The 12,494-nt window shown below is 41.6% G+C and overlaps 1 pseudogene; it reads right to left on the reverse strand.

Moving 5' to 3' along the window:
• Window positions 1-9,614: 9,614 nt before the first annotated feature.
• Window positions 9,615-11,323, reverse strand: LOC124968061 (F-box/WD repeat-containing protein 2-like; annotated as a pseudogene).
• Between the last annotated feature and the right edge of the window lie 1,171 nt (window positions 11,324-12,494).

The following is a 12,494-nucleotide window of genomic DNA, read 5'->3' on the forward strand; positions in this document are numbered from 1 at the left end:
GCAGTGCTGCATCTCAGAGATGTTAACAACCAGCCCTGCATCACAGACTTAACAAGTAGGATCACTAAATTCAGAATTAAATTTTCAGACTCTGGGTCTGATGCACTAAATTGTCTTTATTGTTTCCCAACCACCAGAAACTTTTAAGCAGAATACCGGACTTTAAACACAGGTACATCTGAAGTATATTTTAAAACTTTGGCCAATTTTCTCAGTAGGAATAAAATCAACACTTGACTGTGTGTCTCCTTTTGAGAGTGACTAGGAGGATGTGGACAGCCACAAGAGTATGCAGGAGGGGTGAGAGGAGTAATCCTGTGCAGGATTATCATGTGCCTACTCTTCCTGTGATCTCAGTCATCCTGTCTATAATGGAAACAGCTGGTGCCACCCACTGCTGTCCTGTGTGATCCATCTGGAACCTTAATTAGAAGAGCACAGTGGGGTATTTTCCTGGAGTGACAGGGATTGAACTAGCTATGTGGGTTGTGAAAAGGACAAACTTCAAGAGTATTCTGGAAAAATGTTTGTTGTCTGTGACCATATAGTGCAATTCAATCATGGCTTCATTATTTGATATCTGAACAAAAATTATGAACTACATAAAAATGCAGTCCTTCCCCTTTGGTAAAATAATAATTTTGGTGAAACTTATGAGTTGCAGAAGACTATGTATGTGAAATCAGAACATATGAATTAGAGTCTCCCTTTTAGGAGGCTGTCAGTAACAGCCTGACAATTAGTTATTGCCAATCTCCTCCCTGTCATCACCTTCATAAACCATTTGAAATGCTTAGGAAATAGTTCACTGGGACCCAAACTCTATTTGCAATCTTTACTTCCATGGATGAGGTGTACATGGGAAATAGAACCAGAGTACGATGAAATAAAAATGTTGAGATTTTTGGCACCTCCAACACCCTCATGTACATGAACTTCAAAATTAAAGGAGCTGATATTCTGCATATTTTTATCTCCACATCTATCTACCCCAAACTGTATGTTTTTCTTGATGATGAAGAAAAAATACTTCAGAGAGTCCTTCCTCCATCCATCCTTTTCCCCATCACTTACTGGGTAATGTTGAGTCGATGCTGAGTCATGACAAGAGCTGAGAATCCAATGCCCTTCCTCTGCTGGTACCCACTGAAGGCTGAGGCTCTGTGGTCAGGATTGATATGAATAGAGTGATGAATAGGAGCTTGCTGATGCAGAAAACCACAGAAGGATCAGACCCAGGTATGAAGTCAACTGGAATGGAGCCATTAAACTGAAGAACTGCAGGCACAGGAAGATTATTGACTATTATATGATCCTAGTGGTTCCACGCATAGGGTTCATAATTAGTCAAATTGGTCCATGTTCTCCTAAACCTCCAAGGATTTCTTAATATTAGTGAAGGAAGGAAAAGAAGAGAAAATGAATGTCTACAAATATTTTGGGCATCTCCTTTACATGTTTTATTTCTTTTATTATGATTCACTCACTTTCATTTAAATTATATTGTGGTAAATATGCATAACAAAACTTTACCATTTTAATCATTGCTAAATGCACAGTTAAGTGGCATTAATTACATTTATATCATTATAAGACCTTAACAATCATTCACTTTCAGAATTTTTCATTTTTTCTTAAAGTGAAACTTCACACCCATTTTAAAAAACTTTTCATTGCTCACATTTCATATCTATGGCAATCATCATTTTACTATAAAATTGGATGAAGAAGTAAAGCCATAAAATTATAAAATTAGTGGTCCAAGTAGACAGAATTTACATGTCTTCAAATTCATTTCCACTGGGTTTTCTAGTTTACATTCCAAATGAATAAAAACAGTCCTGAAACTAGACCATTCTGTTGTGGAGCCTCCTACAGGCACTTTAAATGTCCCTGTTCCTTAGGCTGTACGTGAGGGAATTCAGCATGGAGGTGACCACTGTGTATATCATTGAGGTCCCCTCACCCTTTCTGGGAGAACATAATACAGTTGAATCAAGTACACTACAAGGCTTGTTCCATAAAATAAGTGAATATTGGAGAGTTGAGACCCACAGGTTATGAAGGTTTTTCCCTCCATTCTGATTATGGCATCATCTGAATGGAGGTACCAATTTTAGAATAAGGGAAAAGGATTCCTGACATGGGAACATACCCAGAGATGGCAGCAATAAAAAGACAAGAACATGTTATCAGTGAAGATATCAGAACTGGGGAGATTGGAAGTTAAGAAGGATCATGGGAGATCTTACAAATCCCACACATTAAAAACAGCGAGATTGTAAGGCAATTAATTCATGGTGTTAAATAAGTGACCTCAAAATTAAGAAGACAAAGAGGCATGAATTCATGATAACCTGGAAATGCACTGGCCCCACTGAGCATAGGCCATCACAGTCAGAAGGCTACCATCCATACAACCAAAATGAGAAAGAGACATCTGTGTAAGGCAGCCCACCTAGAAGATGGCACTGCTTATATGTCTACAATCATCTTTGAGACCATGGTGGGGGTGAAATAGATATCATACAAGGACAGGTTGGAGAGAAAGAGGTATATGGGGCTGTGGAGGTAGGAGTCAGAGCTGACAACCAGTATGATGAGCAGGTTCCCAAGCACCATAACCAGGTACATGGATAGCGACAGTCCAAAGAGGACAGATTGCAGGTCTGGTTCCTCTGAAAGGCCCAGGAGATGGAATTCTGAGAGACCTGTTAGATTTTGTATGTCTGCATAGTGTGGACAACTAGTAAAATTGTCAGACTGCACTTGATGCACTAAACTTTTTCATTGTTCTCAACCATCAAGAAGTTTTAAGCTAAGGTCCAAGATTCTAAACCACAGGTATATCCAGTGAGCAGGTATAAACTCTGAAGTCCAATTTTGAATAGGAATTATGTAAAATCCTGCCTTTAGTGTCTTTTTTTTGGATACTGAGTGGGCTGGCTATAAGAATGGAGGGGGATGTCGACAGCTGTGAGAGAGTTCTGGTATAGAGGAAAGAGCAATGATCAGTGCTGCTCACTGTGTATCTTCTCTTTCTGTGGTCTTAGCCTGGAATCTATTCCTCACATTCCTATATTTATCTCAGAAGGTACCAACCACTTCTCTCCCTTTTGGTGTACCAGTAACCCTCAAAAGGAAGGGCACAATGAGAAATGGATTCTTTATGAAGAAAGAGGCAAGTGAAATTGCTGGTTAGGTTGTTTAGTGGGCGACATTCCTAGATGCTCCTGTCGAGATGCCCTGTGTCTCTAATCAGACACACAAATATGCCTTTCTGTTTTCTAGTAGACTACCTGGTATGAACTACATAAAAACGTGGTGCATCTTCCCTTCCTGGATGATGATGATGATGATGATGATGATGATGATGATGATGATTATACAATAACATAGGAGCTTAAATATGTGAGAGATTATACAGGTGAAATGACACAAGATACAAAGAACACATATCTAATACTGACATCTAAGTGTCCCTCAATATCTGTTTATGATATTATGGGTCCTCTTCTCCTCCTTCTCCTTGACCTCACTTTCATAGTCCTTTTGCAGTGATTGGGAAACAGGTTACAGGAATGCATACTCTGCCAGCATGGATGAGATCTCTAAGAGAGGTAGAACCAATGTGGGAGGAAATGGAAACATTGAATGAGATCCTCAGGACCCCCCAACATAACCACATACCCATAGTTCATGGAATTCATAACAACTGAAACTGCATATTGGTGTCTTCCCATCTCAATGCCTAAACTTCAGTGTTGGTCTTCATGATGAGGAACAATGATTCATGTAGCCTTCTTCCACTCATCATTTTGCTGTCACTGAATGAGTGGTGATACTTCTCTGCTGGGCCATGAACAAGGATGGTGGTTCTGACATCCACCCCATGACAGATGCCCAGTGAAGGCTCAGCCTCCACCCTAACAATTGGCATGAATACAGGGATGGATGGGAGCTTTCTGATACAGAACATCATGGTTGAAGAGACACAGGTAGGGAGTGGAGTGGACTGAAATCTTCAAACTAAATGCTGTAGGCAAAGCTAATTTATTTTTACTACCATACAAGCTTGGGAGCTTAGCATGGAAGTTACAATTTGTCAAATTGATCTGCAATATCAAAATGTAGAAATGACTTACATTAGTGAAGGGGAGAAATGAACATCACAATAGGTTTTTGGTATTTCCTATACTCAAGTATATTTGTGTGTATTTTTCAGTGTTTTTTTTTTTGGTTGACTTAAAAATGATTAGAACATTCTAATGATACTTAGTAGTTGGATTCATCTTGACAAAATTGTACATACATGGAATCTGACTTACTCCATTTCACTCCCTGTCCTACCCTTTTCCTTCCCCTCTCCCCTCCCTCATTCTCCTTCCTCTATTTTATGGTTTTCCTTTCACTCATGTTGAAGTACACAGCTGGGCAGCATTAATTGCATCTACTCTTTTGTACAAACATCACCATCATCAATTTCCAGAAACTTTCCATCTTCCCAAACTGAAATTTTGAACCCATTTTTAAAAACACTTCCCATTTCTCCTTCTCCTAGTCCAGGGAAAAAACATTAGAGCATGAAACTTGATGAAGAAATAAGATCATCAAACTAAAAAAATAATGTTATCACAAGGAGGCATAATTTACAGGCAAGTATAGATGTTTAGCATTTCTACTTTTTCTAGCATGTGTTCCAAATGGATATCACCCACCTGAAAGTACACTGTTCTGTTGTGCAGCCTTCACAGAGCACTATTGATGTCCCTGTTCCTCAGGCTGCAGACATAGGGATTCAGCATAGGGAGTCCCACAGCATACATCAGTGAGAACATAGCAATCTTTCTGGGATATTGTGAAACTGTGGAAGCAAGATATACTCCAACCACTGTTCCATAAAGTAAGCAAACTGAGAGGTAAGACCCACAGGTAGAGAAGGCTTTGTAGTTCCCACTTGATGATGGGATTCTAAGAAGAGAGGAAAAACAATTTTGTAGTAAGAGTAAAAGATCCCTGAGAGAGGAAAGAATCCTGAAATGGCACCAACAGAATACATGACTGTATTTTGGTAAAGGTATCAGAACAAGAAAAATTCAGTACTGGAGAAGCCTCACAAAAGAAATTAATAATTTCCACACATTTGAAGTAGGAAAAGTATAAGACAATCACATTTGGCAGCTGGGATTCCACAAGGCTAAACAACACACATCAAAACTAACAAGCCACAAGGGTGAGGATTCATGATGTCTTTCTCTTTCTGTATTAATATTAGGAGGTCCTTAGAGTTTGTGGTAATCTGGACCAATTTGGTTAATTATGAGCTCTGTGCCTTGAGCCTCCAAGGTCATATCATAGTGAATAATCAGCCTCTGCCTTTAGCCTTTCAGTTTGATGTCTCAAGTATAGTCGGCTCCACTGGTGGCTCCTCCTCCCATAGTAACTGCATCAGGGACCTCCTGTCTGAGTCTGTACTGATACGAGTCCTATAGACAAAGAAGTGCTCAGTGGGCAACAGCAGGGCAGGGGCATTAAGTCTGCAGTCTTTTGCCATGACCCAGCAGAGAAGCATCATAACCCAGTAAGTACTGAGGGAGAGGAAGTGTGGAGTAAGGACTGTCAGAAGCATTGTTTCCTATTATTTTGATGATCAAGAGGTTTGGGTAACCCAAAGGGAGAATATGTGAAAAATTCTAACTGTGAGAACTATGACCTCTATGTATGGAATCATAGCAGGTGTCCTAGAAATCTTCTAGATTTTACTTTCCTTATACATTGAATCCACTTCGCAGAGACACCTCATCTACCATAGAAGAAAATTGGGTCCCCTAAATTATTTCTTAAGCACCCCCAAAAGATTATGAAAGACATGCTGAGGAAGAGGATGACAGTAACCACAACATAATGAACCACTCTTAAGATACTCCTGAGGGCCAGGTGCTGAACTACATGTTCTGTGTAGATTGTTTGACTGCATCCATTTTGTCTTCCCCAAGTTGTAAGAGCCACATTCCTTTATTTTACAGAAAATAAAGGAGTTCAACATTTTTATGTAACTTGTGCTGGGTGTTTGGGTTGAATGCATGGAAACTGTGTTTGGATTGAGCTGTGTGATTAGAGATCCAGAGCATCTGGGTAGAAGAGTCCTGGCAGGTTGTACCCTGGACCTCTTAACACCTTTACACTTCCCTGCCACTCCAGGAAGAAACTCCTCTCTCTTGGTACTATTCTTTCCTTATTCTGAGGACAAACATGACAGTTTTGGTAATCATAGAAATATTACTCACAATAGTAGAAAATGGATCCTTCTAAATTGTGTCTTAAGCACTCCAAAATGATTATAAAGATGACATAAGGATGTTGAGGAGGATGAAAGTACCCATCACTTCATAGCCTGATGTAGAGAGCTTCCTAAGTGTCAGGTCCTGAGCAACACGCTCAGTCACTTGTTTTATTTCATGTGCACAGTCTTACTCTAGTTATATATGCTCACGTTATTATTACCTCACAGAAAAATGAAAGGGTACATTATGTTTATATAACTTGTACTAATTTTTCAGGTAGAAAAGAAAGAAGCCATGTTTGAATTGGGCTGTTTGAATTGAGCCATGTTTAATACAGGAGCTTCACACCAGGAGGATCCTGGCAGATTGTCCCCATTGACAACCCACCAGTTATTTCATTTCTTTTCACTCCAGGAGGAGACCTCTTTTTTATTGTCACCTTCCTTTTGGGGTTTTCCGGTAGACCAGAGGGCAGGGCAGTGATTGGCATCAGTTGCATCCATCACAGGAAGGGTAGGCAGAGATCACAGGCAAAGTTTACAAACAATATAGGCACACAATAATTTAGCACTGATCTCTCTCACGCTCTCTTGCAGAATTTTCGTGTAACTGACCACACCCCTTCCATGTATATTATTATCCCACTCAATCTAAAGGAGACATGAAGTCAGTCTTGATTAATTCCTACACTGGAAACAGTCAGACTGTCCAGGGGTCCTACAGGGCCTGGATGTTGTCTCAAAATGGTAGCAGCCACGTGTAATCAAACCTGCAGGTACTGTGACAGAGAACTTCCAGGCAACAGCAGGCAGCTTGTCTTCCACTGGCGGTTGGTGATCAGTTTGCTGACAGTTGTTGGAGGATCGGGAGGTGAACCTCGTGCGTTGGATGGATAGGTGTAAGGCAGGCGATGGACAAGCAAGAGGCAGGCAAATGGCGGATGATAGGCGCCTGACAGTGAGAAATCTGCACTCAAAAAATATGTGGATATGTTGGCAGACTACAGGTAATAACAACAGACAAATGGGGTAAACACCAGGGAATCGATAAGCAGCAAAAACTGCCTCACTAAGAAACAGATATCCTCTGCTTGAAACTGGAGTTACGGAGGAACAAGGAATGCAGCGTCCCTCTAGTCCGCCATTTGGATCCCTGGGCCCTAAGTTCTTAATGTTATCACCAAATACTCAAAAGAATTAAGCAAAGCATCCAAAGGAATCAATGCAGCTCTCAGGAAATTGAGTTTTTAAGAAAGCCTGCAAAACTTCAGTCAAAACAGTTAAAGAAATATTAGAAGGAATTTTTCTCAAATGTCTTCGTTTTTATTTGTGGGTTTTGATTTTTGTGGTACTAGACATTGAACCCAGGAGAATTCGACCTCTGAGTTACATTCTCAGCCCTTTTCATTTTATTTTGAGACAGGGTCTCACTAAGTTCTTGAGGCTGGCCTCAAATTTGTGACCCTCCTGCCTCAGCTTCCTGAGTAACTGGCTGCACCACTGCTTGGCTTATCATTTGTGTTTTGATTTGAGAATGTGTAGATTGTTTTTTCCTGAGGGATTTTATGAGGCATTCTAGAAATTGCCACAAAGCAAGATTGGGGTTGGAGTTTGTGTAAAGTATTTCTGTTGTTTCTCTGTCTTGAACAGTATTTGAAAGAGGTATCAAATGGTTACAACAAAGTCATTTATGTATTCAGAACATCAGAAACACAAGAAAACAGCTCAACTTTTTTCTTAAGTTAGTTTGGTTTTCTAGTGGTCTTGAGCCAAGTTATGTATAAGAACATAACTTGCACTAATATTTATCTTATATGGTCTCTGTTGATTTTCCTTTAAATGTGCACATAGTTACAAGAAAGGGGAAAAAACGTGTTTCTGGGCAAGAAGACATCCTGGAGAACAATGCTTCTCAAACTTGAAAGTCCATACAATTCAGCTAGATATCTTGTTAAAATATACATTCTGATTTTGTAGATATAGGGTGGAGTTTCTGTGTTCCTAAGGTTCCAAGATCATGCTGATGATGCTGGGTTTGGACTACACTTCAAGTTAATGCACTGCTGATCTAAGCAGTGCATTAAAGCAAAGAATGACCACAAATGCTCACTCCAGTGGGAGGGTTCTATTTGATACCTGGCTCTCCCCATCCTGTCTCAGTTGGGAAACTCAAGGTCTTCCTGTTGCCAATTAATTAATGGGTCCATTGATGGAAAGTGAAGTATCTCTAGAAGTCTATGGTGTCCTTTTCTGAGGAAAGAACTATATCTGTTCTACTCCCCCATGTCACCTCCTTCAGAGAGCACAGTCTTGCCTATAACTGGGTTACCATTGTAGCTACTCTGAAATGTAGGACCTGAGGCAATTGTACAAAATGACACTGGGTGTGCACTGCAGAATGCCACCTAGAGTCCCCTGGAATTGTGCAATGCATGCTAGGGAAGGATTCTGGGCTCCCAAAATTTGGTTGGTTGCTGGTCTAGAATTGAATATTATGAGGAAAAGCAAATAAGTCAAACAGTAAGACTAAGATATTTCTATCAGGCTAAGTCTTTGAATTATTTATGTCATCTACACACCAGAGGGACAGGAAATGGAGCAATTTTTTGGCAATCTTGTATCCATCCTACCACCCTGACGAACAGCAATGTGATTTTCCCTGCTCTTCACAGAGCCCCTTCTGGGGCCGCTAACCTTGTCTGCACTCTTTCTGAGAACAAGGTAACCAGATAGTTCAGATCTCTAAAGAATCAATTTTGATTATTCCATCCAGTTTCATTTCTCATGCCATAGTCAATGTCCCTCTCACCCCCACCCTATTGCACGAAAACTCATAGTTGATGGTTTCATTCCCACAGGATTATTCATGGTGGCCAATTTATATCTGGAATCTACCCTGCTAATGATTCCCTCTTTTCCTTTCTTTTTTTTTTTTTAAAGGCTATGGTAAGAAGCTTTAATAACAGACTGAATGTGATTTTTATAGGCAACCAATTAGCAGATTAATGAACCATTTCACTTTCTTTACTTAAAACCAATATTGCACTCAAGTAAGATGAACCAAAAAAGCATCCTCTTATTCTGACCAGCATAACTAAGTACAAATGAAGTCAATGGTGTACCCCATTAGCATGCTGCGCCATATGTCAATAAAACAAATCCTCCCCCACCCTAAGCCCTGGCCCCTGGCAAACATAGATAAATGATTGTGCACTGCGTGATGATACCATTAGGTGAGAACTTTGGTTCATGCAGTGGGCTGCCACAGAGGTTGCACTCAAAACTTGCAGCCCCGGCACCCAAAGTCAGTCAGTGGTGGTGATTTGTGGTGTCAGCTGTGCTCCTTCCACAACACCAGGTGAATACTGTGGTCAGGCATGCTGGTGGCAAAAACCAAGCCTGTGTCATTGTGCCCATCCAGTCCATTCAGCCAGGACACTTCGCCTGCCAGGAAGCTTGAACCTCTCTTTGATTTCCTGTACTCTGGCAAAGGCCAATGGCTAATCAGGCTCTCTGTCCGCAAGTCCATGATGTACAAGAAACGGTTGTCAAACAGCAGGGCAAAGACATCTCCAAAGCCAAGCAAGGCCAAGTTTGCTCTCTCAGGAGTCTTGATGACCCTGAGAATATCATAACTGGCAAAGTCCCACTGGTAGAGACCGAGGGCTGAACTACAGACAATGTATTTGCCATCAAAATGAAGTCTTGGCTGCAGGCAGATACTTCTATCCTCAGAGACAGACAATGTCTTTAAGCACTTGCAGTTGATTTCTCTTCCAATTGGCCAAATCTTGATCTCATATTTGTCTGCACTTAAAAGGATGTAGTCTCCAGGGCTATGCAAGAGAGACTTGACTTTGCACTTCTGCAAAACCACCTTGGTGACCCATTCCGTTTGCCCGGTGAGTGTGTTCAGGCATGTCTCAGCAGATAAAGCCCATACTTTCACAGTGAAGTCTGAAGAGCCACTCACCAAGATATCCAGTTCATCACTGTAGTCCACACTAAACACTGCCCCCATGTGCCCCTGGAAGTGCTGGGTCCTGGCTCCAGAACTCCATTCCCAGCAGGCCACAGTGTTGTCAAAGGAGCCTGTCACAAGCTTCTGTTCATCAAACTTCACCGCTGCACAAGTGTGGGTCTGGATGCCATAAACGCACTGTCCTGTGGTCACATCCCACAGCTTTGCAGACAAGTCATCTGACCCTGTACAAAGAAGTCCATCCTTGTAGTAAAGTGCATACACTCTGTGTCCAATTAGTGATGAGGTCTCAAAGGCTTCATGGTCCTCCAGTTGCTTCATTCTTAAAATAGCCTTCAAATAAACCTTCTTCCAGGGCAAAGCGTCCTGAACAGAATCATCTATCTGCCAGCCCAAATTTTTACAAGCAGTCTGCCACACCTCTTAAGGCACTTATCACCTTATTCCACTGTTCAGACACGAGGCAGCATGTGAGTAAAGTCTGAGGATCAAGCCATTTTCACAAATAAAAACTGAGCTCCAAGGGAAGGAGTTTGAGGAAGTCCCGCTTGAGGAGAATCTCCAGATTATTGGAGAGATGCCTGAGCTGGACTGCCCCACTCAGACTAATCAGGTGATCCAGAGTTTCATTTTTCTGAGCGAGCGTCCCGGGGCCTGGGACCTCGCGCCGGGTTCACACCGACTAGGCGCGCTCGGGCCGCCAGAGCCTCGCAGCGGCCAGGTCCGCTCCGCAGCCATGGCGCCTGGACCTGCGGCCGCCGCTCTGGGTCCGCAGCCTCACTGGGGAGCGGCTTCCGGTGCTGCCTGGGTCATCTCCGCGCGTCCCCTCTTTCCTTTCATCCTGCACACTCCTGCCAGATTTTCCATCTAAAAAAAAAAAAAAAAACAAACCAAGGCTACTTTCAACATGTCATTTCACATGTTAAGCACTTACTACCAACATCCAATATGTTGTGCAAACTCCATAGCGTAAGATAGACTCTCCCTTCCCACATGCCCAATGCCAAACTTACTGTGACAGGCTGGCTGTAGCCTGTCTTTCTAATTCTATCATCCATCGCTCCCCTTCTCTACATCCAGCTGAATTCACCAGCTATCCAATGGGGCCTCTTCTCCCTCTCACGGTTTCCTTTCCAGTGATGTTCTTCCTTCCTAACCTATCCATGTTTCAGTCCCACGGCCATACAAGTGAACTCTCTTTAAATGCCGTGGTGATAGTCAAAATATGAACAACTGGATGCTGAACCATCAGAATGGCTCTAGCCCGAGTTCTGTAGCAGTGTCCCAGGAAATCCAGGTTTTAATTCTTCAGTTGTTGGATCCTAGGAAGATTGAGAGGGAAAGAGTTGGGAATTTCTGATGGAGGGACATGTAGAGCCAGGGCAGTGGAGGCACTGGGGTGGGGGTGGGAGAGAAGAGTACTACTACTTACAAAAACATTTCATTATTTGACAACTGTTATGAACATTCAGAACATACTTGTTGAACAATATCAACCTTGTCTGATGAATATCCAGGCTCAACTTAAGGTCCTTTTCCAGCAATCTTGGGGACACTAGTGATCCCTCCCTCCAATTAATTATTTTAGCATATTATACCCATGACATTTGATAGGCATATTTCCATCCTCGTGTTGGGGAAGTAATACACCATTCATCCTCTGAAGATGACAATCGTTTCCAAAATAAGAATTGTACTGTATTTTTGTTTCTCCCAAAAATGTCTGTGATAGTTAATTTTATGTACCAATTTGAATGAGCTAAGGGATGCCCAGTTAGTTGATAAAAATTATTTCTGAGTCTATCTAAGAAGTATGTCAGAGAGAGATTAGCATTTGAATCAGTAGACTGAGTAAAGAAGATCTGTTCTCACGAGTCTGGGTGGCCATCATCCAGTCTGTTGAGGGCCTAAATAGAACAAAAAGGCAGAAGAAGAGTGAATTTTCTCTCCAGAGCTGAGACATTCATCTTCTCATGCCCTCACATATCAGAGTTCCTGGTTCTCAGAACTTTGGGCCTGAACTGAAACTACCCACTGCTTTTCCTGAACCTCTAGTTCACAGACGGAAAATCATGGAACTTCTTACCACCATAGCCATGTAAGCCAATCTCTCATAATTATGTGTACCTTATTGGCTCTGTTTCTTTGGAGAACCTTAATATGGTGCCTTTCTCAAGTGATCTCTTACCCTATATTTCTCGATAAAAACTGATCTACCAAATAATTAAA

Source organism: Sciurus carolinensis, chromosome 17 (assembly GCF_902686445.1).
Source record: "Sciurus carolinensis chromosome 17, mSciCar1.2, whole genome shotgun sequence".
NCBI classification, from domain to species: domain Eukaryota; kingdom Metazoa; phylum Chordata; class Mammalia; order Rodentia; family Sciuridae; genus Sciurus; species Sciurus carolinensis.